The sequence below is a fragment of the Periplaneta americana genome, chromosome 2, assembly GCF_040183065.1.
Source record: "Periplaneta americana isolate PAMFEO1 chromosome 2, P.americana_PAMFEO1_priV1, whole genome shotgun sequence".
NCBI classification, from domain to species: Eukaryota; Metazoa; Arthropoda; class Insecta; order Blattodea; family Blattidae; genus Periplaneta; species Periplaneta americana.
Genome location: NC_091118.1, coordinates 195,221,437 through 195,249,115, shown reverse-complemented (window position 1 = coordinate 195,249,115; position 27,679 = coordinate 195,221,437). Strand labels below are relative to the sequence as shown.

General features: G+C 35.6%; 1 protein-coding gene and 1 non-coding gene across 10 annotated transcripts in view; one reads left to right on the top strand and one right to left on the bottom strand.

Annotated features, from left to right (window-relative positions):
* The window catches only part of tutl (immunoglobulin superfamily member turtle), a 985,149-nt gene that overhangs the window by 171,776 nt on the left and 785,694 nt on the right, over positions 1-27,679 (top strand). The gene's annotated exons all lie outside the window — the stretch shown is intronic.
* TRNAN-GUU (transfer RNA asparagine (anticodon GUU)) lies at positions 17,297-17,369 on the bottom strand. The gene has a single exon. It is a non-coding gene; the product is annotated as a tRNA-Asn (tRNA).

The following is a 27,679-nucleotide window of genomic DNA, read 5'->3' as shown; positions in this document are numbered from 1 at the left end:
GCTTGAAATTTTCCGTAATTTGTGACCACCAGATCGCCTGTCCTTAACTCGTGTGAATTTTGTTAATGGGGATATTTTACAATCTCCAAGGCACAGAAACCTTCGGACTATTAAGTATTTAGACCAAATTACCTTAAAGTAGCCTAAGTGTACACGCGATGAGTTCCAGTCGGTGTCTACTAATTTGTTGAGGAACTGAGAGACTTGCATTCGACAAGGTGGCGGACACAGCAGTAATTGTGGTGGTTAGTTTAGGCTTTAATTGCATTAAGTAGTTCTGGCAGTCATTGTCTTTGTACGTGCTCTTTTCTTACCCGTAACTTGCTGGCTGCTCAGTAAATATCAATTCGTAGCGGGGCAAATATGAACGGAACACCCGTTTCCTATTCGATAGCCCATTACTATAGTGAGGGTCACATAAGAACAGTTCCTAAACAGCAAATATTGCCGTCTTGTCAGTGTTGCCAACTGTTGCCAGATATCACACGATCCTACGTACTAAATGACTTATTTACTTACCGTACTTTATGTTGGAAGGTTATTCTAAATAATTCAATAATTTGTAATATTTCCGTAGGAAAACTATACGAGAAAGGAATCAACATGTCAAGTATTTTGTCTGGCAATACGAAATTCATTGGTTTGACTGCACAATTGACTCACGAGACCTAACCTAAAAATGTATTTTGTTTGACCACATGAAATTATTAGTACCAACTCCAAGAACTCACCTGATTATAGTTTTGAATTATAACCACAACGCAACATATAAAATAACTATTTTGTATTAATATTAATACTGATATTAATTAATTATTAATATGTTCAAATTTCACTAGCTTCCAGTAATCGGCTCAGAAATCTAGTACAATTTTAATTTCATGGAACTCCAGTACTGACAAATATTGTCGACATTTGTCTCAGCTGCCAACATACCAGTTACAAAATCACTACCATTTGTAATATTCGTCAGTGTCAAAATTCGAAACGAAGTTGGCAAAATAAAATTCAACCTGCAAACTAGAAAATCACCACAATCCACTAACATATATAGTAATGGGGGGAAAATGGTTAGGTTTCACCTTTAGGGTATGAAGTAAGTTGACAGGGACTATACCCATAGACTGGATCTGGCCCACCCTCGGTTTCATTGCGAAGTACAACAGTGAACAGTTTGTGCCCGTAGTTCATATTATGTCTGTTTTTATTCACAGTTTACTTTTTTGTCAAATATACTGTAAATAATTAAAATCCTCACCCGAATTTGGATGTCACAGAGTATTTCACGCAGATATTTATTAATTAATCAATGGAGCTTAACAGTCCGTTGTATTTCAGGCAATTAGAGTTGTATAAAACTGCAATATTATCGTTTAAAATCATCGATTTTATTTTTATCGCTACAGGTTGGCAGTTGTTTTCTACTACGTAGACATTTCAGAAGGCCATGGCCATGTAAAATTAATAGACCTACATCTACAATATTATTAAAGTTGTTCGGATGCTAAATATAATAGATGACTTTAGTCATGCATTGTATTTGAAATTAAATATCACTCTTTCAGGAATATAGTAGGCTATGCCATGTCAACCAATGAAATATATTACTAAATCAGTAAGTTAAATAATATCTTATTTAACAATGACAGTGATGACAATAATAATAATAATAATAATAATAATAATAATAATAATAATAATCATAATAATAATAATAATCATAATAATAATATAATAATAATAATAATAACAATAATAATAATTGAGACGTACCGTATAATAACCACTTAACGTACGTTACATTGTTTTTTCCGTTTCCAGCTTATATTAGAACTTTACAAAAACATCTCCCTCCTGACAAAATATTATTTCCCTCCAACAAACACAACACATTCTAAAAACATTTGAACGTCGTTCTGCGCAATGTTTTTATACGAGATCTAAAGTGTCTGATGCTTTTTATCTCAAATTCAAGATTTTGTAACTAAGTTGTTGTTCCAGAGAAAGCCTCAATTATAATAATAAAAATAGCAATAATAATGCCAATAATGTATTTTATATATATATATATATATATATATATATATATATTTATTTATGCTTATGTGCTGAACAACAGCCATTGGCCAATAAAAATCCAGTACAGTGATGATGATGATAATAATAATAATAATAATAATAATAATAATAATAATAATAATAGTTTTTTACTACAATAACAACAATAATGATAATATTTTTCGTAATAATTGTTTACAATTCTCTTCGCTAATAAATGAGTCCAAATAAATATATTGTTTTTTTATCACAATTGCCGTCGTGAAGTATTATAACTTCTACAGTCAACAATTACAAACGCCGCCATTAAGCAACACAACCACTACCTGCAGCAATTACAGCCACCGTCATGAAGTATTACAAACTCTACCACCAACAATAATTACAAATGCCATCATCCCCATTATCGTAATCATCGCTATTCCATTTCAACCGACACGCCACCATCATCATTATACCACTACAGCCACCACTAGTAACACTAGAGTTGAGCTTAAACGATATTTCCAAGTATCTGTGACAACTGTGACTGTGAAAATTAAATATCTGTGACTTTTATCTGTGATTTTGTCACACCGATATTTTATATCGATAAGTAAGCACAATATGCATGAATTACACCGATATTTTGTCACACCGATAAAAATTAACAGGACATATTGAAGAGCAGTGCAATGTGAATACGAATTCTCTATACACGCCACACATCAGTGGTGTATATGGGAAAATGCAACAAATAAGTTATGTACATGTACCATTAACAAATAAATACTAAGCTAACTCAACAGAAACATGTAAAAAGTTAACCTCGTATACCAAGAGGTTATATCGTAGTTGATTGTAGATATAATTTTTAATGTAGTTGGGTATGGAGAAATTGAGGTTATGTGATTATGCTAATCGTTTTAAAAATTGATCCTGCATTAACATTATAATATTGAGTCAGAATAAAAATTAACGAAACATCAGTATTCCGAAAAACAATGGAAAATAATTACAAAACAAAACTGTTGTTCAGACAGGATTTTACACAAGATAAAGTACTGGTAACCAATGGTATTATTACTATTTAAATCGTGTAGTCATTATATAATTTATAAGATGGTGAAACTAGCGCTGAAGTAGTTTCGGCGAATTCGAATGTTAAAAATCGTTGCATTTATAAGGACTTTTTTGTGGAGAGACAGTTCCTCGGGTTAAACTAGCGCTGATGTAGTTTAGGTTATTTCGGAAGTGAAAATCGTTGAATTTGATTTTTTGTGGAGATGCAGTTGATCGTATATTCATGGCATAACAAAGCCTAAACTAACCAAACCTAACCTGTCACAGATTCGTATATGCAAGGTGTATATGCGGAGTACGAAGGGAACTACCTCAACGCTAGTTTAGTCGTTGATCCTATATGTCTAAGCATAATAAAAGCTTAAACCAACCAAACCTGACCTGTCACAGATTCGTATATGCAAGGTGTGTAAGGGGAATACGAAGGGAACTACCTCAAGGTTAGTTTAGCGAAATAAGTTGCCCATCATATTAGCCAGTTTTGTCTCGTTCGGTTTTAATTGAGTGGAAAATACTTACAAATTAATATAAATTGACAGTAAGCTTAATATGAAAATGTGAAGATCTCGGGGAATACATAAAATATTTATAAAACTTATATACAGACTAAAATATGAAAACAAAATATCAGATTCATGATTATATTATTATAATGCCATTAATAACTTTGCAACACATCATCACTTTTAAACAAATTATATTGAACAAAATATCACGAAAAAATTATCAAATACCACCACCCGATTGCTGTTATTGTATCATGCGCATGTGCAAAGCCACGACGTAGAGGAGAACATATCAGTCACAGACGTTGCAACGGTGACAGAGTACTGAATACGGAGCAGATTTCGATAGCGATATTTTGTCACAGATATTTTGCGTCATCAGTCACAGGTTTATCTGTGACAAAAAAATATCTGTGACCAAATATCGGTTTGTGAAATATCGGCCATCTCTAAGTACCACTACTACCACGGCTATCATCATCACTATCGTCGTTATGCATTGATTGATATGTCTGCATTAAAGTGCTGCATTGGAGTTAAATCGCTCCTTGAACTCGGTCGAGTGTCTCACTCTCGAGTGAGATACGATCGGTCGTGATACGCTCGTAATAAATAGAAGCACATTACAAGGTCATCTCACCGACATGTCTTATCTTGTATGGAAGGCGACAGATAAGATACACATATGTTTTGCTCACACGGTAAAAATAAGGCTTTATTTTCTGCGTTTATGACAAACGTTTAATGGAACAGTCAATGGAACGTACCAAAACAGGAACATGAAGTTATAAATAAAATAGTATGAAAAACTTCGATATGCAGTTATTATTGCTAATTAATAATTATTCAATATTTGATTTACCACATAATATTTAATATGATAGGTCCGTACATAGTGTTCCGCCTATATACTGCGACAATGTAGAAACGTTTTACAAAATATTATTGATATAACAGTAGATTAATAACAATATTAATACAGAGATAACGTCACAGAAAATATAATAAAACGAATAATCATGCTGCACAACTGTTACAGACGTAAAGATTGATACACTAATTATTAGAGATTATTATTATTATTATTATTATTATTATTATTATTATTATTATTATTATTACTAGAAAACTTGATACAGTTCTTGCATTATCGTGATTGTGTACTCCGTTTATAATAATTACATTTACACCCAATAACATCTATCAGATGTGGCAAAAACAAAATCACTCCTGTGTGGGGGGGGGGGAGGGAAAACATTTACCTACTTACTTACTTACTTACTTACTGGCTTTTAAGGAACCCGGAGGTTCATTGCCGCCCTCACATAAGCCCGCCATTGGTCCCTATCCTGAGCAAGATTAACCCAGTCTCTACCATCATATCCCACCTCCCTCAAATCCATTTTAATATTATCTTCCCATCTACGTCTCGGCCTCCCCAAAGGTCTTTTTCCCTCCGGCATCCCAACTAACACCCTATATGCATTTCTGGATTCGCCCATACGTGCTACATGCTCTGCCCATCTCAAGCGTCTGGATTTAATGTTCCTAATTATGTCAGGTGAAGAATACAATGCATGCAGCTCTGCGTTGTGTAACTTTCTCCATTCTCCTGTAACTTCATCCCTCTTAGACCCAAATATTTTCCTAAGAACCCATCACCGTAAAAAACAGCTTGTTACGAAACCTAACAGTAAGCCTCGGAATGGGACTGATTCTCCGGCACGACCACAGCAAAGGAAAAAAAAAAAACATTTACCTACAACATTTATATTACATTTTAAAGCAAGTTTTGTAGTTGTACTATGGAGAGGTTAGTTAAACACTGCAAAGCTTTGAAATGATAAACATCTATGATGTTACTACACAGTTCATCACTGTAACAAGAACGAATGTCTAACGCTCGGCTTATACCGTTCGAGGATTTATCGCTCGTGACAATTTTACCCATCATGCATGTGCGCTACCTATCGGAACTACTTGGCGCTCGAGCGAAAACGTCCGAATTGTCATATAGAAGCAATCTGATCATTAATACCACCGGTTCTCATTTCCTTTCAAAGATTTAAGGCCTGTCAAAATCAGCGGACTGTGATAGACTCATCACAAGTGGAGAGAATTTCTTGGCCAGCAAGAGACAAGGTCATGGCTTAAGAGAGGACAGGATATGCATAAGAGAAAGCAATACACTCTCGATCCAAACTAATTGACAAACATGTCTGGCACGTGACAAGGGATGAGGTGCAGTGCTTGGCCCCGGATCTGGGCCGCGAGGTGTGGTTCTGCTTGTGGATCTCAGATTCGGTTTCAATGGAGCGGCTAGGACGAACTCATTATCCAATTGAGCGTCGCCCTACTGACCCTCTCAATGCTATTGTCGTGGAAATGTGGTCTAATGATCGCGGGGAGGTACACGTGCAGCAGATTGAAAACAACGCATGCGGAGTGCATTTCAATGTCTGTTGAAAGCAGGCAACTGCGATGAACAAATTGGGCCTCTTTCCTAAGAATGCTTAGTGTCTTCTTATTGACATGGCGAGTATGTACTGTATATACAGGGACATCACTTTATTTTTACCAACATTTTTAACATTAACCTGGCTATACTCGGAAACACTGTTGCCCCCTTCCATTACAGGAGTTTGATGTTACTAGTGCAATATGTAAACAAATCATTTTACTAGCTATAGGAGGAGAGAAAAGTAGTGTATCCATTTATGTTGTAGGGAAATACGATATTACGATTTTCAGTTTGATCATCACTTTTACGGAATTTATCAAAATACAGTAGAGTAGTAACATTAAAAAAAAGAAAAACTCAACTTTTCAGGCGGCTATGTTCGTTATGTAATGTCTACTTTATTTAGCATATTAATTATTGGTGTTAACATACAATATAGAGAGTGCATTTAAATTGAGGGGGTCATAAGCAAAGGGCTGTAAGTGCACTTAAGTTACTTTTGAGAAAATGGGGTTTAAATATTTAAGCTTTCGTAAAATCGGTGAAATTTTTATTTAAATTTTAATGTGTGATGCGATTAAAATCTCCCTTTGCCACTAAAATTTTAGATACTTTTGCTTACACTGAATGCACTTAACTCATGTTATTACAAATGTCACTAGCATTCCTTTGCTTCTAGCTACCTCAATTCAAAAAAAGCTAATCTGAATTTTTAAACAAGTTGCTGAAAATGGTTGCCATTCATTACAATGCAGGCTTCAATTCAGTACGCATATTATTAAAAACATTTTGAAGCATATTCTCTGAAAATGAATTTATCGTTTCTTGAATATAATTTTTTAGTACGATATTATTAATATAGGTTCTTTCTTCTATAGAAAACGCAACCATATTTCTGAAACACACTATACACTGCAGTGTTTACTTCACTGCTTAAAGACTTCGAATGCAACAGCGGCCGTAAGTTTGTGTGTCTGACGGGAGCAAGGACATTAGTGAAGGGGTGGGAGTGAAGTACATTCAGAAATGCAGGTACAATAAAAATGCAAGTAAAAATGTCCCTGTATTTATTCACACTGAAAATGGGTATAGGCCTATAATGGGTGTAACTAATTACACTCAATAATGACAATTAATAATAAACACAACTAATAAAAATAATTAATAATAATAATAATAATAATAATAATAATAATAATATAGTAATATACGTTACAAGAGCGGTATTTTGACGTTTCCATGTTCGAGGAAAAGATTGAAAAAGCGAAACGTAGTTGAGCTTTTTTAATTTCCGAGAACATGAAAACAAACATACCGCTCGTGTATGGTACATTATTTTGTGCGAAGATCGTTTATTACATACCTGAAAGGCGAATTTCTAATTAGTTGCAATGAAATCTCCATGTTGGTTTCTGTTTAATGACGGCAACTTCGGAAAACCAAAATATCTTTCATCAACATTGTTGCTATAAAATGTTTTCTGTGTTTACTATACTCCAGCAGGCCGTGATATACGTCTGTCTTTTTTTTGTTCCCCCAGTCTATAAATGCGAACTTAAAACAAACGGTAAGGTTATGTAATGATTTATTTTTCATTTTAATATTTTAACAATATTATTTATATAACGATATTGCAGTAATAACATCGGCATCTGGAATCTTGTTGATTTTTTCACGGCTTCCTTAATGTTACTTGTATCAGGAATGCAATAAGTTTCGTGGAGTAGTAGACTTTACTTAATTTTTGCAAATATTTAAAAACAATAATTAACATTGCAATTTAGGTGAAATTGCAGTGGTAAGGTTCCAATTTATAATTATTACTATGTTAAACGTCTCTAAAAATAATATGTTAAAAGCCTAAAGCAGTAAAATCAATATGTCACTTAAGCGGTAAGAAGAGGGAAATTGTTATGTGTGTTAAGTTGGGAATACTGAATGTGGTATTTCATACTTACCGCGTATTGGTTCTGTGCGGAAAACAAGCAAATACGCACGATCTCGCACAATAATAATAATAATAATAATAATAATAATAATAATAATAATAATAATAATAATAATAATAATAAGGAGCATCCTAATTTAAATGAAGCATGGTCACTTAAAATAACATTTAAAGTAAATCTAATTTGTATCTTAACCCTAAGTTCGAACTAAGATCCACGAGTGTGACAGGTTCATACCTGCACAAGTACCTTTCGGTACTACACTTATTTCGCTGTCAACTCACTCACTGCACTGATTCTACATGATTTCTCTAACACTTCTAACCATTTCACTGTTCAAATACTTTGCACAGCCACTTCACTGACACCAACACACTTCACTTACACAATAGACTTCACTGACACTACACACTTCACTGACACAACACACTTCCTCACTGATAGAACACTTCAAATAACAAGATATCAATTACAGCCTTTAAGTAATGTGTATAATATACTACCGTCTATTAGTAAAGTCCTTAAGCTTATTTTTAAATACATTTTTGGTTATTGGTAAATCCTTTAGTAAGTCTGCAGGTAAAGCATTCCAGTCCCTGATAGTACGATTGAGAAAAGAAAACTTTCCAGTGTCCGTCCTCTGTCTTCTTTCCCTCAATTTATATGAGTGGTCGTTCCTTGAAGAGTAACTTGATGGCTGCAATCTATTTTTTATTTCTCTCCAGGCAGGCTCACCTCTGTATGTTTTGAACGTGCGCATAATCGAATTCGCGTTCTCCTGTCCGTGAGTGTGTCCCATTTTAATCGTGAATTATTACAACTCTTGAGAGCCCGTTTTTGAATCTTTTCCAGTGTCTTTATATGTTCTAATCTGTAAGATCCCAACATGCAGCACCATATTCCATTACTGGACGAACTAGTGATTTATATGCAATCTCTTTGGATTTATCAGAGCCTTTCCTTAGTACCCTTATCACAAAGTGTAACGCCCTCCATGCCTTTCCCGCTGTGTCAGTAATGTGTTCTCCCTCAGTATGCATATTGTGCAGAAATATTGTCTCTATCTTGGATTTCATTATTGGTATGAAAGTCTCTCTGATTTTATTTTTATTTTTATTTTATTCCATAGATCATACATGAGCAATGAAGCTTTAAGATGTGGAACAAGTAAAAATTTTACAATATTACAATTACAATTTTTACAAATTTTTACAGTTTTACAATTGAGTAATTTTCTACAATTTTTACAATATTGTGCAATTTTTTACAATATTTTGGCGAGATGTAGTGAGATGAGGTGAGGTCCGAGGATTCGCCAAAAGATTACCCGGCGTTTGCCTTTTGGTTGGGGAAAACCTCGGAAAAACCCAACCAGGCAATCAAATCAAAGGGGTTGATGCCAAGGACTCGCCATAGACCATCCGGCTTCAGTCCCACGGCTGGGGAAAACCTCGGAAGAAACTATTCAATGAGATCAGAGGGGGATCCAACCCAAACCCGAACGCAGCTCTGGATCAGCAGCCCAGCTAGTCTGCCGACTGAGCTACATCGATGGCTCTACTAAAAATGTACAATACACAGCCAATCAGATTATGAAATTTACAAACGCAAACGATCATTCATCAGATTGATAAGACTATTACACTTTTACTATGTCATATTACTTTTGACCAATAAAACGGTACGGAACGACGTGTTTCAACCAATCATGACTGCTCATCCTACAATTTTTATTACCTCCCTAGCATTTTTTTTTAATTTACAGGAGAACGGAGAAAGTTGCAGAACTGTATTCTTCACATAACTTAGAATATTAAATACAGACGTTTGAGATGGGCAGGGCATATATAACACGTATGGACGAATCCAGAAATGCATATCGAGTGTTAGTTGGGAGACCGGAGGAAAAGACTTTTGGGGAGGCGGAGACGTAGATAGGGGAGTAATATTAAAATGGATTTGAAGGAGGTGGGATATCATAGTAAGGACTGGATTAATCTTACTCAGGATAGGGACTGATGGCGGGCTTATGTGAGTGCGGCAATGAACCTCCGGTTTCTATAAAAGCCATATTCAAATAATGACACAGCAGAGTTAAGTTCCTTCTAAAGACCTGAGAGGAAAAAATAGTAATTGAGATCATGAAGATAAAATGTGATACAAAATTTCGGAACAGTATACTGCATGGTAGTTATAAAGACATTTGTAAACTGGCAATTTTTTCTTAGCATTAATGTACAAAGGTGTCTTTATTCATCTCTAGAGCCCGGATGTTTAGGCATTTATAACAGATAAAATAGGCAATAAGAACGTAAAAAAAAGGCACAATAATCTTTGAAAAAGGCATTATAAATTTTAAAAAGACATAATATAATTTAGCAATAAATATAAATTATATCAACATAACTCGCATATTTACTTCGTCGGGGACGCATGTTGACTTGTAAAAGATTTTTTTTTCGTGATTAACTGTCTTTTCACAAACCTTATATAACAAAACTGTTCCATCGGTTGAAAACACATGGGCACAGAATTCACTAACGTAAGAATGAAGTTTACTTTTCAATTAGAGATGGGTAAAAAATAACACAACAGTTATTTTGGAATTGTTCCGGTCTCGGAACTGTTGCAAAAATGAACAGTAGGTCGGAACCTCCTGTTCCGAAATAACAGTGTTCCGACTCCGAGCTGCTCACTTGCCCAGCTGTTGCGAGCTCGCAGTACCGCGTTGCACAAGGTATGTTCCGACTCCCTCGGAACTGTTGCAAAAATGAACAGTAGGTCGGAACCTCCTGTTCCGAAATAACAGTGTTCCGACTCCGAGCTGCTCACTTGCCCAGCTGTTGCGGGCTCGCAGTACCGCGTTGCACAAGGTATGTTCCGACTCCGAGATAACAGTCGGAACGTCGGAGCTTGTTCCGATGAACCAACGACAGCTGCAGTTACACTGTTCTCGTTGTTCTTTATGTTATACTTGGAACTTCGTTGGATGAAGTTGGTACTTGAAACTCTCGCGTGGTTGGAGGGGGGCGCATGGAAATTGAAATCCTTGCGGTGGCGCGAACTTTAATATCAACATTTGTAAGACTGGCCAATCATCTGTAATGTTATAGTAAGTATTTAATAATCTGTAATATTCATTCCCGCTTTATGGTTTATTTCACCATTAGTTGACTAATTCCGTTTTATAAACATTCTACAAAGTCATAAAGTACGCATACTATTATTAATTCATTGATCAGCTGATTTTATACAAAGGTTAAAGTCGTAAATGGTAATGAGTGGTTTAGTTACAATGTCTGTATGTCGTTTGTTGAGGTTAAGTCTGACAAGCACAAGTTTTTGTGCTATCTTCTCTGTTATCAAAGAACGACAAAAATGTTGTAGCATTATTTGTTGGAAACTACCCATATAAGTACTGATTTGGAGAGCGAGGTTTAATGCGAAGTTTAAATTACACTTTGGTAAAGATGCGATTCCAACATTTTACTAACCCACTGCGGGGTTTCCAGGTTTCAGTACTGCCAATATATATCTTTTTATTTATGAAATTGTAATATATATTATTATTATTATTATTATTATTATTATTATTATTATTATTATTATTATTATTGTTATTATAACTGTGCATTAAGAAAAGTAAAAATAAAAATTAATGATTTGTTTTTTTTTATTATGTAATAGAGAGAACAGAAATTACATATCATATGTTTTAAATGTTATGTTATTTTTTTTTTAGTTGGCTACCATGTCTTTATATCTTTATGTACGAAAACAAAGTGTTGTATTCTGTCCTTGTAGTCAACAGCTGTGTAATTACTAACATTAAGCTTTTGAGTTCTGTCCGCATGCACAGCAATTTTCCAAAATCGATTCGAATGTGCATTGCAGTGCCATCTATAGATAAGAATGTGTACTATGTCATGCCTATGAGTGCTCCAGTGTGAGCAGCATGGTGAAGAGGGAGGGTACTGTACCGTTCGTTTGAACGACTCAACGACTCCGACTCATCACCACTGGTGACTGTTATTTGGAACATAGTATTTTTTCGGAACCGGAACAGTCGGAACTGTTCCGGGAAAAGAACAACTTCGCCCATCACTATTTTCAATTGTTTACTGAATTTAGGCATTCTAGCTAACCGTTCTTACATCTTCTGTCACCCGACAATAACTGACTGTTCCTCACTCAAATTTCTACAATAATAGGCTAAATACGTGTAGCACAAATTTGTAACAGTAAGATTTGAAAATATGGAAGCAAACAATTGGGAATGCTACGTGACAACTTCTATGAGAACGGGCTTAATATAAAGCTGATTGTTGGCATCGTGAAGACATGACAATATTATATTTGTAACTGTGGATTGTCGATCATTATTCATATTACAGCAATAGTATTAAGGCACGATTATTAGCAGATTAAGTACCGAAATAAATTACTTTTAATTACTATCTTTAGTAAAGTTAGTCATTGTTTCAAATATTTAAATTTCATACACATTACATTATTATCGCCGCGCTCTCATGGTTAACATTCGGCAGGTCTTTGAAGCGGCTTCATGCATAACATTCGGCAGGTCTTTGAAATTTAATTTTTTTTATTTATTTATTTATTTATTTAATAATAACATATACATAAAAACGTTACATTAAAATACCCCGAAAGAGCAAAGCTCGTGTTCGGGGACAGTTCCGTTACACAGATACACATACTTTGTAGACAAGATACTGAAGAAAAAAGCTCACATAAAGATGATAATAAAATTAGTAAATAATAATACTAGTAATAACTGAGTGAAAAAAGAGACTATGTTTAGATTGATGGATTAATATTAAATTATTATTAGTAGTATAATTAGTGCAGGTCATGTTGATATAGTAACCAAGATAATATAGAAAAATACACTTAGGATAGAAATAAACTTGTTTTACAATACATGGTACATAATATATATACAGGGAAGTCTGTCATATAAATTTTTTAATTCTGGATCTGAAAATTTCATTGCTTAAAGTAGTCAATTCTGGATGAAATTTTATTATCGAATTATATAGCCGTGGACCATAATTTGTACTGTGTAGTAAAGCAGCAGATGTGATTGCATTATTGTTTTCAATTTCTTATGTCGCCGCTCCAATCACTCGCCTCAATTTCAATATTGCAACCAATAAGCTGCTTCCATTATTAAATGACACCTACTTGTCTAATCCACGTGGACTAAAACCGAGGTTGCAATGTCTTGAACTGAGGACGAACATTAAGGTATGTGATTAAAATTATTATTAAAGAGTTATTATTAAGAGTTAAGAATGTCAACGTACTCGTATATGAAATAATAATAATTGTTATAATAATAATAATAATAGCCATTTAACAATATAACAAACTAGTGCTTATTCTTATCGAGGAAGTAGACGTGACAACGTGACGCTTAGAGTGAAACCTACAGAGCAACAATCGGTCGGCAAAATTATGTTTTAAAAGAACACCGCATGTTATTGTATGATGCCGACATGTTAAGCATGAGGCCGCGGCGATAATACAATTAATTAGAAAATTGCAAATAAACAAGAAATATTTCTTTAAAATGATAAGAAACGATTGAAGAATTTTCTACCCTTTTCCATGAAAAAAATGTTAGTGCAAACACTCGTGATGCCCCACTTCGATTACTGTGATATTAGTGATGGGCGAAGTTGTTCTTTTCCCGGAACAGTTCCGACTGTTCCGGTTCCGAAAAAATACTATGTTCCAAATAACAGTTCCGAAATAACAGTCACCAGTGGTGATGAGTCGGAGTCGTTGAGTCGTTCAAACGAACGGTACAGTACCCTCCCTCTTCACCATGCTGCTCACACTGGAGCACTCATAGGCATGACATAGTACACATTCTTATCTATAGATGGCACTGCAATGCACATTCGAATCGATTTTGGAAAATTGCTGTGCATGCGGACAGAACTCAAAAGCTTAATGTTAGTAATTACACAGCTGTTGACTACAAGGACAGAATACAACACTTTGTTTTCGTACATAAAGTTATAAAGACATGGTAGCCAACTAAAAAAAAAATAACATAACATTTAAAACATATGGTATGTAATTTCTGTTCTCTCTATTACATAATAAAAAAAACAAATCATTAATTTTTATTTTTACTTTTCTTAATGCGCAGTTATTATAATAATAATAATAATAATAATAATAATAATAATAATAATATATTACAATTTCATAAATAAAAAAGATATATATTGGCAGTGCTGAAACCTGGAAACCCCGCAGTGGGTTAGTAAAATGTTGGAATCGCATCTTTACCAAAGTGTAATTTAAACTTCGCATTAAACCTCGCTCTCCAAATCAGTACTTATATGGGTAGTTTCCAACAAATAATGCTACAACATTTTTGTCGTTCTTTGATAACAGAGAAGATAGCACAAAAACTTGTGCTTGTCAGACTTAACCTCAACAAACGACATACAGACATTGTAACTAAACCACTCATTACCATTTACGACTTTAACCTTTGTATAAAATCAGCTGATCAATGAATTAATAATAGTATGCGTACTTTATGACTTTGTAGAATGTTTATAAAACAGAATTAGTCAACTAATGGTGAAATAAACCATAAAGCGGGAATGAATATTACAGATTATTAAATACTTACTATAACATTACAGATGATTGGCCAGTCTTGATATTAAAGTTTGCGCCACCGCAAGGATTTTAATTTCCATGCGCCCCCCTCCAACCACTTGAGAGTTTCAAGTACCAACTTCATCCAACGAAGTTCCAAGTATAACATAAAGAACAACGAGAACAGTGTAACTGCAGCTGTCGTTGGTTCATCGGAACAAGCTCCGACGTTTCGACTGTTATCTCGGAGTCGGAACATACCTTGTGCAACGCGGTACTGCGAGCCCGCAACAGCTGGGCAAGTGAGCAGCTCGGAGTCGGAACACTGTTATTTCGGAACAGGAGGTTCCGACCTACTGTTCATTTTTGCAACAGTTCCGAGACCGGAACAGTTCCAAAATAACTGTTGTGTTATTTTTTACCCATCTCTATGTGATATTCTGCTTACTGACCTAAGCGTTACTTCGTCGCAGAGACTACAACGTGTTCATAATATGTGCGTCCGTTTCGTCTGCAATATTCGCTGGGCTGATCACGTAACACCATCCCTCGAAATGTTGTCCTGGCTCCGTCTAGAAGATCGTAGGAAAATCACTGTCTTTCCCTTCTCTTTCACATATTGCATTTCTCCACTCCTGTCTATCTTGCGTCTCGTTTTCAAAATTTATCCACTCATCATAACCTAGACACACGATCACAACACTCCTCAATATTATTCATTCCCTCCCACCGAACATCCTCATATTCATCTTCTTTCACTGTGGCTGTTCCTCGGCTTTGGGATTCCCTACCGAGTAATGTCAGGGACTGTCAGACATCAAACCAGTTTAATAATAGGCTAACGAAATATTTTTCTAACAATTCTTGTTAACAATAATAGCTGTTTCAGGTTTCTCAATGTTCAATGGTTATATATATCACAGATAAATATCTAAATTATCTCATTATTATTATTATTATTATTATTATTATTATTATTATTATCATTTCTAATGAATGTCTCCCATGTTTCTCTATTTAATTTCCGGACTTCTTTTTAAATGCAAGTAAATCTTTTACTTACCTTGGCTGTAATCTCTCCTATATCCATTCACGAGATATAGATAATAAATTAGCCAAATTTCAACAGCTGCTAAGAACAATTAGAAATACACTGTTTAAGAAGATCCGGCAAGACACAATTTTGAAATTCTACAAACAATGGCCATTCCAACTTTGCTATATGAATCAGAAACTTGGACTCTAACAACTAGTCAACTGAAAAGAATAGAAGCATCTGAGATGAGATTACTAAGATCGCTAGCAGGCTACACTCTCTATGACCATAAATATAATGAAGACATCCGACAAGAACTAAATATCGCAGCCATTACAGAGACAATCCACAAGTATCGGAGCAACTGGCATGAGCATGTTCTACGGATGCCAAATGATAAACTACCCAGGAGATTATTAAATTACAGACCCCTTGGATACCGAGATCGTGGACGCCCGAAGAAGCGATGGAGAGACCAGCTTTTCACCTGAGACGGAACAGGCCAAATGGCCTAAACCCTGTTAGCTATTGATGAAGATTATTATCATTATTATTATTATTATAACTATTTCTTACCAATGATTATTGTTACACTAACATTACTTATCCAACTTTCATTATTTACTGTCATGTTGTTTTATGGTCTAGATATTAATGTAATAACTATGTAAGCAATTGTATTCAATTAGAATTAGAGTCTGGCTGGGCGGAAGAGAAGGCCTACTGGCCTTAGCTCTGCCAGATTAAATAAATTATTATTAATTAAATAAATTATTATTTATTAGTAAGAAACATCTTAAAAAGGCAAAATAAAAATTGGCCGTATCACTTTGATTTACTCCTAATCACATTTATATCTATGCAAATAATGATTTACATCCACCCAGTAAAAATACATTTTGCCAAACACCCGAGCTTTATTCAACACATAGAACTCACATCTATTGTCTTCCTGGAATTCGACGCGGCGTTAGAACTGCTATGCCTTAGTGCACATCACTGTGGGCAGGCCTGTTGTAGCAAGAACGTGAATTAATAATGGATACCGTGCTGTACGAAGTTGGCTGATTGATGCTTAATGTTGTCGGGGGAATTGTGCGATGCGGTATCGCCACGGCTACGGGGCGTGCAGGAAGCGAGGACTGGGGCAGAGTCCGGATCCAGGCTCCGGTGAGATCCGGAATGCGAACACGAAGGCCGCTAACACACACACGCGTGTGATGTCAGAGATTCTCGTGACGTCACAGGTTGTAGCCATGGGAACAAGTGACTGAAGAAAGGCGGAACTCACGCTTCATCTGTTTTCGGCACGGCCAACCGACTCAGAATTCAGACACGTTGCTAAGAGAGGCCGTGGAATGTTATAACTAGGGACCGGATTTTTATGTAATTACATATTATATTCCTTTCAACCTAACCGAAATCTTGTAATTACCATTAATATATTAATACATCTTGATTACACAACTTTTAACACTGTATCACTTCGGAATATGTATGATAAGAACTTTCTTGCAAATCAAGATTTCAGGTATAACTCCCTGTAAAGTTGATTTGAATAATTTCGAGGGAAAAATTGTTCCGGGGCCGGGTATCGAACCCGGGACCTTTGGTTTAACGTACCAACGCTCTACCAACTGAGCTACCCGGGAACTCTACCCGACACCGATCCAATTCTTCCCTCTATATCCACATAACTCAAAGTGGGCTGACAACCGTCAAGCAACCAACTTCGAAATTATTCAAATTAACTTTACAGGGAGTTATACCTGAAATCTTGATTTGCATAATACACGTCACTGTTCGTTAACAGAAAACCACAATGTAAGTCACACGGAGTTAGTGTGCACTCGAAGTTGGTTGCTTGACGGTTGTCAGCCCACTTTGAGTTATGTGGTTATAGAGGGAAGAATTGGATCGGTGTCGGTTAGAGTTCCCGGGTAGCTCAGTTGGTAGAGCGTTGGTACGTTAAACCAAAGGTCCTGGGTTCGATACCCGGCCCCGGAACAATTTTTCCCTCGAAATTATTCAAGAACTTTCTTGTGTTAAATATTGTTTCGAACGCACCCACACAGGAAACAAGAGGCGCCAAGAACAACAACGACCAGTTCCGAAGATGGCCGAAAATAGGTCGAAACATGTTAACAAGGTACGTTAATAATATTTAACACAAGAAAGTTCTTATCATACTCGTACATATTCGGAAGTAATATATTAAAATTTGATACTACATATTTTTACATATTTACCCCACATTACATATTATGACTTGGTACTACATAAATCTTCATATTTAGGTGTTTTATTCATTTTTACTTCTTTAAAAGGAAAAAGAAAACTTATACTGGGGAAGTTTACAATTTGAAATACATAGATTCAAAAAGCCTTTTTACCTACCCGAGAAAGGATATATTTCGGAACGAAACATAACATCTTAGTTCCAGGAAGTAAAAGACGCACTCACCCCTTACCGCCCACTGTAAATATGAGTCAACAAAAGGCAACCTTTCTCATACAACTACCTTGTATTGTAAAAATCACTCAGAAAGTAGCGTTGCCTTCATACGGTGGAGTGGGACGAAGATGACATGATTTGTCTCGAACTATAATTGTTCTGCACACGTCTTAACAAGCCGTTCCCATGCAATTTGCAACCTTACCCCACCCTCTTCCTAATCCTTCCAGGAATAACCCGTGTCAAGTCTGACATGAGCCGCAATAAAGTAGCCGAGTTTTGAAAACAAGCTGGAGTAAAGGAACAAACTAGAACGATGTTGAAAGATTAAAAGAAATAATCCAGTAAAGCGAAACAGTGCTTGCAGTACTGTTGTGTCATTCATTTCACTCAGTTCTCTAGTTTTAATACTTACAGTATAAAGTGCAAGTGAGTTTATCTACTGATTTTAACTAACTAAAATGGCCCCTGCATCTTCAACCCTAACGACAAAAATAAAATCATAGATTGCGATGGATGAAGCTTTCACTACAGATGGAAAAATAGTAATATGTGCGGTAAAAATGTCAGGTGCTCTATGAAATCACAACTGGAGAGTCTTACCTATCCTATACCTGCCAGATATTGATATTAAATATTTCCATGATTTTACATATTTTGATACATATTCAGCTTATTTTTCTTACATAAATATGTACATATTTCACACCTTGATATTACATAAAAATCCGGTTCCTAATTATAACTCACGTAGTGGGTTCACCAGTTGGTGGAAATGGAAAAGGCGAATGTTGAATCGGTTTCGGTGGGTTCGAGAAAGGGTGAACACTTTCCCGGTATTACAAGAAGCAAGAAAGGACAGAAATTGGAATAGACTGTTTAACGTTACAGGAAAACCGATCCTCTAAAAAGTCTCTGTAATTTAACTCATAGCAGAACAAAAACACTAGAAATTGTGTTCTGAAACCATAACATTTTAGAGTAGTAAGTCTAGCTCATATTTATTCTTTTTTTAATTTCCTCCCGAGTGCCATTTATGTTTGTTACTGTTGCTCCAAGATATTTGAATTTTTCCACCTCTTCAAAGGATAAATTTCCAATTTTTATATTTCCATTTCGTACAATATTGTGGACACAAGACATAATCATATAATTTGTCTTTTCGGGATTTGCTTCCAAATCTATCGCTTTGCTTGCTTTAAGTAAAGTTTCCGTGTTTTCCCTAATCGTTTGTGAATTTTCTCCTAACATATTCACGTCATCCGCATAGACAAGAAGCTGTTATAACCCGTTCATTTCCAAATCTTCTCTGTTATCCTGAACTTTCTTAATGGCATATCCTATAGCGAGAACGAGAACGGAAATAATGTTAAAATAAATGTATTTAAATGTGAGCATTCACAATAGTTAATTGTGAATGCTGGTTAAAATAAATGCATTTAACAATATTTCCGTTCTCTTTTTCGTTTCCGTTCTCCGTTTATTGTGAACCAGCCTTTAAAAAGTAAAGGTAATAGTGCATCTCCTTGCTTTAGCCTGTAGTGAATTGGAAAAACATCCGACAGAAACTGGCCTATACGGACTCTGCTGTACATTTCACTGAGACACATTTTAATTTATTGAACTAGTTTCTTGGGAATACCAACATCTATAATAATATTATATATAACTTCCCTCTTAACAGAATGATATGTCTTTTTGAAATCTATGAATGACTAATGTGCTGTATCTTTATACTCCCATTTTTTCTCCAATATCTGTCGAATACAAAAAATATGATCAATAGTCGATCTATTACGCCTAAAACCATGCTGATGATTCCCAATAATTTCATCTACATACGGGGTTAATCTTCTTAAAAGAATATTGGATAAAATTTAATTCATAATACATTGCTCTCTTAAATTGACTGAGCATATTGGAAATTAAATCAATGGCGTTTCGCAAAACACGGCATGAAATGTTTAATATAAAACATTTTTTATTTCGAAAGGGAAGCGAAAACAATCAAAATTGTATTAAACTTTTTTGTTTGAAAGACCTCGAAGAATAACCCCCTGAAATTAATGACATTACTTAGGCCTACGGTTCACCCTATATAGGTATGCACATAGGATGTAGGTACATACATACATACATACACACAAACCATCTACTCGCCTTCCGCGATATGCCTGCCATCTATCGGAGAAGTATTTTGACGAGATTGGTCCTTGGATTTTCAATGGGATGACGTGTCAATAGGCTTTCAGTTGGGAACATCTAAAAACAATAAAAGCAGGTAATCGGCCCTAGCAGGAATCGAACCCACACGCAACGCAACCTCGGATTACGAGTCCCAGTCCACACCTGTGGAGTAACGGTCAGCACGTCTGGCCGCGAAACCAGTGGCCCGGGTTCGAATCCCGGTCGGGGCAAGTTGCCTGGTTGAGGTTTTTTCCGGGGTTTTCCCTCAACCTAATACGAGCAAATGCTGGGTAACTTTCGGTGCTGGACCCCGGACTCATTTCACCGGCATTATCACCTTCATTTCATTCAGATGCTAAATAACCTAGATGTTGATACAGCGTCGTAAAATAACCCAATAAAAAAACGAGTCGTACTCAATCAGGCTGGTTCACAATATACCGGGAACGAGAATGGAAATAATGTTAAAGTAAATGCATTTCCGTTCTCGTTTCCGTTCCCGGTTTCTTGTGAAGCAGACTTTGCGCCCTTCGACATGTTCCGTCATGGCCAACGCCTCATTAATCAAAGCCGCGTTATGTCAGCGGTCCTGCAGTTTAAAAGAGGTTTTAAATGAAGAATTGCTGTTGAATTTACGATGAGCTGGTTAATTGGCCGAGTTGGCTCTCCGCGAGTCGGTGAGTTGAGCCACCAGCTGAGTCGAGATCTGGGTTGCAGCGAATCTGGCAGGACCGGCTGAAAGTAAGAGTGAAGTATGAAGAGCCAGCCAGCGTGTTACCGGGTAACCAGTCGCGGCGCGTCTCCAACCTGCTCCACATGCCGCGGTCGCCAACCTCTTGCAGCTTCATTGTTGCGTAATAAACGGCCATCTTTATAATATTATATATAACAGTCATCCTAGCACAGATATATAACAGTGTTGCCACTTTTGCTTCAATTGTACGGATTCGGTACATTTTAAATAGTGCTGTTGATCGATCAAAATATTTAATCGATTAACTATTCGAATTTAATCGATAATCTAGTTTTGATCGATTAAAAATGTTTTAATTTACTATAATACACAATTATTGTTAAATTTAACTTGTATAAGTATTAAATGTTGTATATCTGTATATATTGTATCGTTATATTACAAAACAACTATTTTAATTGGTGTGTGGATAAGCTTCAGGGCTTCTACCGCGTTGTCTTGGTGTTGGTGGCTGACGTTTCGACCGCTGTGTTGTGGTCATCTTCAGAGCAGTTGTTGGATAAGGAAATAGTCTGCGAGCTCTATAGTAGTCTCGATGGGGGGAGTACTTGCAGTGATAGGTCGTAGGTTCTCCTTCTGGCATCTGATTGGTCCTACGTTGTCCAATCTGAGGTCTGTATGAAGGGGAGTATTCATATTAAGGGCCAGTATTTAATATGAATACTCCCCGGTTGAGGTCTGTATGAAGGGGAGGGACTGAGATTTGGGCGCTAAATAGAGATACGAGGAGAAGATTAATAAGAGAAGTTTGTCGAGAAGCTGCAGTATTTGTAGGCTACAGCACTTCACAACGAAAAAAAAGAAATGCAGAGAAAACATAACATAAAATTAGGCTATGTAGGGGGAGGAAGAAAATTGACGGAGAATTAAAAATATATCGATGATTACTGGAAATGTGAATGCTCGAATCAAAGTAATAAAGTACGAGTATGATGTGCACTTTCTTGGCCGTCACGTTGGTCTAGTGGCTAGAGCGGTGGACTTATAATTCTGTGGACCCGGTTCGATCCTCTGTGTACTCCCGATTGTGTTGGGCAAGCCAGTGGTCCAGATAACACAGGGGTTTTCTTCGGGACCTCCGGTTCCCCTATGGCATCCCATCAATTTTCCAACATCATCTCATCTCATTTCATCTCATCTGATCTCATCTCATCTCATCTCATCTCATATCTCACCTCACCTCACTTCACCTCATCTCATCTCATCTCATCTCATCTCATCTCATCTCATCTCATCTCATCTCATCTCATCTCATCTCATGTGTAGCGTAGATCAGTCGCCAATGGCGATACTTGGCGTCTACACAACTGGTTTCACATGAGTGAATGACGAAAAGAGAAGTTAACACCAAAAAATTACACCCTTATTCATAACACTGTCACTACAAAATTTGCCGACAGATGAATTGAGGGGCTGGGTGCAAGAAGGGCATTTTAGAGGATATGCCCTTTTCGAGTAAAACTCTTTATTGTGTCCTCTGATCTGTTATGCATATGATCACCAAGCTGTAGTTCAATACTGTGATCATAGAGGTCAGGAGTAGCCAAAATGTAAAGCCGTGGATAGATCACATTATTACGGTTTGAATTTTCAATATCAGTTTTCTCAAAACTTGCATTTCAGAGAAGTGCCTTTCTTGCACACAACCCCTCATTATTATTATTTCCTATACCGGAATGTTAGTACAGTAAAGGCGATGAATTTTCTACTTTATTGTACTTGCATAAGCTTACATTACAGTTCTCACATAAATACATTTGCATCCTCTTACGAAAATAAACTCAGAGTAAAAAAGTATATCTGCGGAGGTAAAGAATCGACAGATCTATTACGTATCGATTCTGTCAAATTATCCTAAAATTGAGATAAACGATGCATTCATGAGACTACCTTCCTCCTTAATGTGCTAATTTCTCTCCCCAACCAGAAACCATTTTAAAGAAAATGAGGGGGTGGAGGAAGAAGCCGTTACAGTGTGTGCTTTCGACTTCCTACCACCAACCCTTCCCCCCGTCCTCAACACGTTTAAACTGACACCGATTACTGGGCTTCCTTAACTTTTAACCCCCTCCATGACGTAACTCACGTAGAACAATGCATCCTTCCAATGGCGCTGTCTAGAAATGTATCATTTACGGTTTACGTTCAGGGATCTGGTCGTTATTCCCGCTATCAACGGGAGGAAGACTTCATACCTTGTATTGAAAATTTAATTTAAAACATTTAAGCGTTGTCGGTGCTTTGCGACACAAAAAGGAGGTACGATTTTCCAAGTGGAGCGGTTTAAATTTGACTCGCAGAGGACTGATAAGAAAATATTGTATAAAATCGACCAACCAGTTCATGGTCCAGTGGTCAAAGATTCTGGCTACATTTCATGGCTCCCGGATTCGATTCCCGGTCAGAGCACAGGTAGCTATTAGGCTATGTCTGAAATTCTCTGAAGTTCCTTCAGTGAAGCCTGGAGTGAGAGAAGTGGTCCCCAGGCTTGGAGCTCACATATTGAAATTTTTCTCAGCCCCAAACTCCTTGCAAAGACATGTTTTCGCATACCTTTTAAATACAGGGTGATTCACGAGGATTTACCGTCCCTTACGGAGCTTATTTTCAAAGACATTCTGAGCAAAAAATGTCATATGAACATTTGTCCCGTCTGTATGTATTTATTTACACTGCAAGTGGGCAAGCATCCGGTGGCAGTGGTATACACAATATAAACAATACACAATAAAATGATAAACAATACACAATAAAATGATAATACACAATAAAATCATAAACAATACACAATAAAATTTACAATACACAATACATGATTCCACACCCAACTACCTTGCCTCTCGGTTTACTCTCCTAGCTTCACATCATAATCGTAATACAAGTTCACAGCACAATCTGTTGCTATCAATACCACGTCATCAGACATCTCTGTACTCAAGTTCTTTCTCAATAGCCATGGCCCGCTCATGGAATTCGCTGCCGCTGGAAATCAGGGATAGTCTTAGTCCTCAGTTGTTTAAAATTAGGTTGTTTAGAAATATTTTAAATGCACAGAACTAGTTTTTAGGTATAATTTTTATTTATTATTATTATTATTATTATTACTATTATTATTATTTTACACAGGCATTACTTTATTTTTCCATTAACACTAATATCTAGGTAATTGTCATTGTCTCAATGTAACACGTGCTGTGCTGATCATACTAATTGTACTATTCCTTTAGTTGTGACATTATATTCATATGTACTAATTCTTTTTTTTTCTTTTAACTTAATATTTGTATATTAGAATGTATTTTTCTGTTTGTGATTATGTATTCAGTCTCTTTTTTTATTACATATATATATTTTTATTATTGTTATTTCAAAGTTAATACTGATTGTGTATATGTATTCAATCTCTCTTTTCTACTTAATTATGTTTATTATTATTTTTAAGTTCATATTTGTATACCGGTATGTATTTTTTCTGTATGTGATTTGATCCTGGTTGAGTGGAAGAAAAGGCCTGATGGCCTTAACTCTGCCAGGGAAAATAAAACTATTATTATTATAAAAAAACTTATTATGATTATTATTATTATTATTATTATTATTATTATTTATTAGGAAAAATTCTATAAAAGATCTTGGTGTACTACTCGATTCTAAATTATACTTTCACGATCATGTTCAATATATTTATAATCATTCAATAAGAATGCTTGGTTTAATAAGGTCTATAACTTATTCTTTTTCTACTCCTGAGTCACTATTAATTCTATACTTTACTTTGGTTCGCTCTAAACTTGAATATGCATCTGTAGCCTGGAATTCCATTACTTCAACCGATTCGGTTAAATTGGAAAATATTCAAAGAAAATTTATTTCCTTATGTGCTTTTCGATATATACCCAATTCCACTGACTTTAACTATGATATTACCTGTAAATATTTTAACTGTTGTAGCCTTTATGCTAGACGTCTAAATCTTGATTATCAATTTTTTTGCAAAGTTATCAAGGGTGATATTGTGAGTCTATCATAAACAATATCAGCCTTCGTATTCCTACAAAAGGTTTAAGATTTCAAAAAATTTTTTATAACCGAAATTCAAAATCACTTTCTCCAGTCTGTAGATGCATAAAATATGCCAATTTGCATGGGCACAATTTAGATCCTTTTAAGGTTTAGTTTCGTTTTGATTATTAGTTTTTACTGTTTGTACTCAATTGTATTCATGTATGTTTTTGTTATTTATGATATTATTTATTTTTGTTTTGCACCTTTGTATCTTCTGTTTGTGTATTGTGCTGAACTATAATTGGCCTCTGGCTGTTGTTCAGCACACAAATATTAATAATAAATAAATAAATAAATAATAAATTATTACAATTATATACACAATACAATAAGAATACACAATACAATTTAACACAATAATTACAATTAATAATAAAACATAAAATACCTAATTTTACAATACAACCTACATATGTATAGGTCCTACATAATTTTCAATAGTCTTTCACTTTACTCTCACCTCACTCACTGTAGTGGCACTATGACGCATTTCCTAATCTCAATATTTTCAGAGTTACACTGATTTGAAGTTAGTAAAATATCTTTTTTCTTTATTATTAAAGGTATAAGAATATTACAAATAGAGAATGAACTATTCAGAAGTATCATTTCTTTAATTAGCTAGTATTCTGAAGCTAAAAATATGTTATGGATTCCATAGTTGCTTCGTACAGAATTTTTTTCGATTTTTAACTACAAAATTACATTTTGCTTACGCATTTTTTATTTTACAAATCACGCCACGCTTATAAATTTTTCAAGACTGTACATTAGGATGCATAATTAAACTGTAAAGAATCAAGTTCCTAAAGTCGTATGATTTGTAACAATTTTTGTGATAAGTGCGTAAGAATAATGTAATTTTTAGTTAAAAATTGAAAAACAAAATTTGTACAAAGCAATCAACAACACATTTTTAGCTTCAGAACACTAGCCAATTAAAGAAATACTTCTGAATAGTTCATTCTCTATTTGTAATATTATTTTACCTTTAAAAATAAAGAAAAACGGTATTTTACTAACAACTTCAAATTAATGTAACTCTGAAAATATTGAGATTAGGACAAATGTCTATACGACATTTTTTGCTGAGAATGTCTGCGGAAATAAGATCCGTAAGTGATGGTAAATCCTCGTTAATCACTCTGTGTGTTTTTCTAATCGAACTTTAGTGGACGTCCTTCCAAGTCTGTTAAGGACTGTTAAGGGTTAAATAATCTATAGATATGTTATTGCAGCCAAGCATTGAAGTAGCAGAACCCAGAGAGTTGTAAGATTGTAAGATTGGTAGTTTTATGTGAAGACAGTGGCAACAAACCAACAGTTTTTATCGAACGCTCTATTATCTGATCAGCTTTGAATAAAATCCGATAATTACAAAAGCTCTTTACACATTCTAATTATGTCTCATTAAATTCTCATCGACCTTAATACGTTGAAGCATTTAGAGTTGGTAATGCAGTACACTAGCATCCCGCATACTCACTTTTTAATGCGTCCCCCTGTGACGAGTGTTTCATGGTGTATTTGTATAATGTTGTAGGAAGTCAGAAAATGGTTCACTAGAGTAAATATTAAAATGATGATACAAAAACCCACCCGGTAGTTCAATAGTCAGACCTTCAGTCTGTCATGCAGGCGGCCCGGGTTCGAGTACCGGTCAGGCCTGAGATTTGTGGCGGACAAGATCGCAATTGGGGCTTTTCTCGGTTTTTTTTTGGTTTCCCCGCATTAGGCATCTATATTATTCTGTCAGCATTGCCTATTCCGCCATCATTCAATGGAATTCCCCGACGCACAGAGGGGGATGACCTAGGGACGAATAGGGTTGGCTTTTTGAAACCTGGGTACGCAGCGAACCTTAGTGTAGCCAGCTGGTGTAGGTTTGAGAAAGCGCCTAGCTTGAGGGATAGCGCAGTAGATCTTCAAAGATCGCAGTGCTGGGTCGTAGTGTTCCCTTCCTGATATTCAATTCCATGAAACAAAATATGAAAAGAAAGCAATTTGTGTTGTCGATACGTGTACAGCGGTTAGAGGGGTTGTGCCTTATTCTTATAACCACGATCGTGCGAAAAATGGGCCGTCATATTCCATGAATGTTGTTTGTTCAGTCAACTTTCCGAAGACAGGTCTGGACCTCACGAAGTGTTGCCACGACCTACTCACGAAAATCAGGAGAAAACCATCGAAAAAAAATAGGAGATTACAGTAGATTAATTAAACATGAATTTTCTCTTCTTATTATAATATTAATTACAAAACAGTGTATACTGTAAGAAAGATGATACTGTTTTATTACTACACTAGCCGTACCCGTGCGCTCCGCTGCACCTGTTAGAAATAAATATAAAGTAATTACATAATTAAAATAGGACATTTGATCCAGGGAATAACTTTTACAACAGCGCAAGATAATCTGCTTCGCTCATTACCCAATTTTTTTTTGTATTGCATTTATTGCATATATATTTTATGTATTTTAACACGATTCAATTGAGCAT